Here is a 2,192-nt window from a genome sequence, read left to right as displayed (position 1 = left end):
TTTTTGTTTTGTTTTTTTTTTTTGGGAAAGGAAATATATCAAATACTCTGTGAAAGCACCGAGTTTTTAATACAAACTTATCAACAGATTAACCAGTCCAGTGGTATTCACATGAAGCATATGGATAGTAGCAGTAGCAGTAGCAGTAGCAGTAGTAGTAGTAGTAGTAGTAGTAGTAGTAGTAGTAGTAGTAGTAGTAGTAGTAGTAGTAGTAGTAGTAGTAGTAACAGGTAGTAGCAGCAGCAGAAATAGAAGTGGCATAGTGGTAATAGGCCTAGTAGTAATAAAGTCAATACGGCAATCAATAAATTTAATAGTAGTATAGTAGTAGTAGTAATAACAGCACTAAATGTAGCAGCAGCAGCAGTAGTACTAGTAGTAGTAGTAGTAGTAGTAGTAGTAGTAGTAGTAGTAGTAGCAGTGGTAGTGGTAGTAGTAGTAGTAGTAGTAGTAGTAGTAGTAGTAGTAGTAGTAGTCGTAGTAATAGGTAGCAGCAGCAGCGGAAGTAGTAGTGGCATAGTGGTAATAGGCCTAGTAGTAATAAAGTCAATACGGCGATCAATAAAAACACTTATTTATCACTTACTTGTGATTTCCATAACATCGCTATGCATATACCTTTACATGTGTCCACTTATAATCACTGCGTAGCTGCTGTCCCCGAAGCAATTGGAAAGGCGCCCGATTCAACCTACCAATCACCGTCGCCAAAAGCCGTTGGCGATACCGATTTTATACTACATACTGTTAATTTATTGTCCAACACAAAATATCAAATACATTCGAAAACTGACAACCGTTTAATATCACAACACGGAATATTAAAATGTAAGATTAAGAAAGCCAGTGTTTATTAATGGATATAGCTCTCTTTGGAACGTTCATCGGTCTTGGTAGATCAGAAATGTTCCAGAAACATTATCCTAACGGTTTGTTAAGTTAATTACACTTCACCGTATAAGCTCTTTCTATGAAAAGTCGTACATGTCATTAATAGCGGTTGTCACGACTATTTAGATGCACGTTTTTTTAGCCTTTACCAACGTCACAAGCCACTATTATACAGTAGTATAATATTTTGTATAATGTATTTATGTTTCGTTTAAAATTTACTTTACTGTCCGTATGCTAACTATATGTAATATGTTTATCACTTAATATATATATATATATATATATATATATATATATATATTTTAGATCATCAAAAAGGGAAAATGGTGCGAACATCGGCATTGGTTGCTTTCATATTTACTCTTGCCGTATTGGAGCTATGCGTAGGAGAAACAGATCCATTTCTTAACGAAGAAAATGAAGGCAGTGATGAGAGTCTTAAACGTAGAGGTGCAATTTTGAACGGGCAGCCTGTTAACCGGGCTGTTTACCTAGCCCCGATGACTACAGAAGATGAGGCGGGGGCAGAAGTGGAAAAGAGAGAAGAGGGCAAGGACAAGAAAATGCATATCCCTGATTTGGAATCCAAGAGAGATTGCGAGTCGTCATGTCCTGCAGCGGCACGTAAACTACAGTAATGTATAACTTCTGTTTAATGCCAGAGACAAGAAACCACTTCATAATCTACGTGACTGCCCATCATGTCCCGCAGGGCCCGTAAACTCGGATAATAATAATAATAATACTAATTAAAAATTATGTCATTGATAACAAAGATATGTACAAACTTCTTTCTGTTATATGCATTTTAGCGTCAATCGTATTTGAGAGTTTCATGTATCGTGGACTTAGATTGCATTTGTGAGCTGCATTAAAAAAATATTACGAAAGATTTGTCATTTTAGTATTGTTTTATATGATGTCAAAAACATTTTGGTACACAGATATTACGTTTTGTTTAACGAATGTTTGCCATTAATGATCTGGACCGATCCAAGACGCAGCTATAGAAAGGAGCGTACCGGTCCTCCAGACTGTCTCTCTTGTCGTATTTTGTAACTAACCTTGTCGCAGAGAGTTATTTCAAAATACGAAAATTCTGTTATTACAAAATACGACAAAGTTTGTTACAAAATACGACAGTTATTACAAAATACAACAGATTTTATTACAAAATACGACAGTATTACAAAATACGACAATTATAACAAAATACAACCACCCCAAATCATTGAAATTTATTTAAAAAAATAACTCCGCACCCATCTGTTGCGTCTTACTACTGATTTATATTTATT

General features: G+C 35.2%; 1 long non-coding RNA gene across 1 annotated transcript in view; it reads left to right on the top strand.

The window, feature by feature from the left end:
- Positions 1-1,784, top strand: part of LOC117115832 — a 3,558-nt gene extending 1,774 nt beyond the window's left edge. The window contains exon 2 of the long non-coding RNA XR_004446621.1: positions 1,201-1,784. This is a non-coding gene — a long non-coding RNA (uncharacterized LOC117115832). The remainder of the gene's footprint in view (positions 1-1,200) is intronic.
- Positions 1,785-2,192: the final 408 nt, after the last annotated feature.

The sequence above is a fragment of the Anneissia japonica genome, unplaced genomic scaffold (genome assembly GCF_011630105.1).
Source record: "Anneissia japonica isolate Jap-2015-1 unplaced genomic scaffold, ASM1163010v1 scaffold1483_len710385_cov172, whole genome shotgun sequence".
Classification (NCBI taxonomy): Eukaryota; Metazoa; Echinodermata; class Crinoidea; order Comatulida; family Comatulidae; genus Anneissia; species Anneissia japonica.
This window is presented reverse-complemented; position numbering and strand designations above follow the sequence as displayed.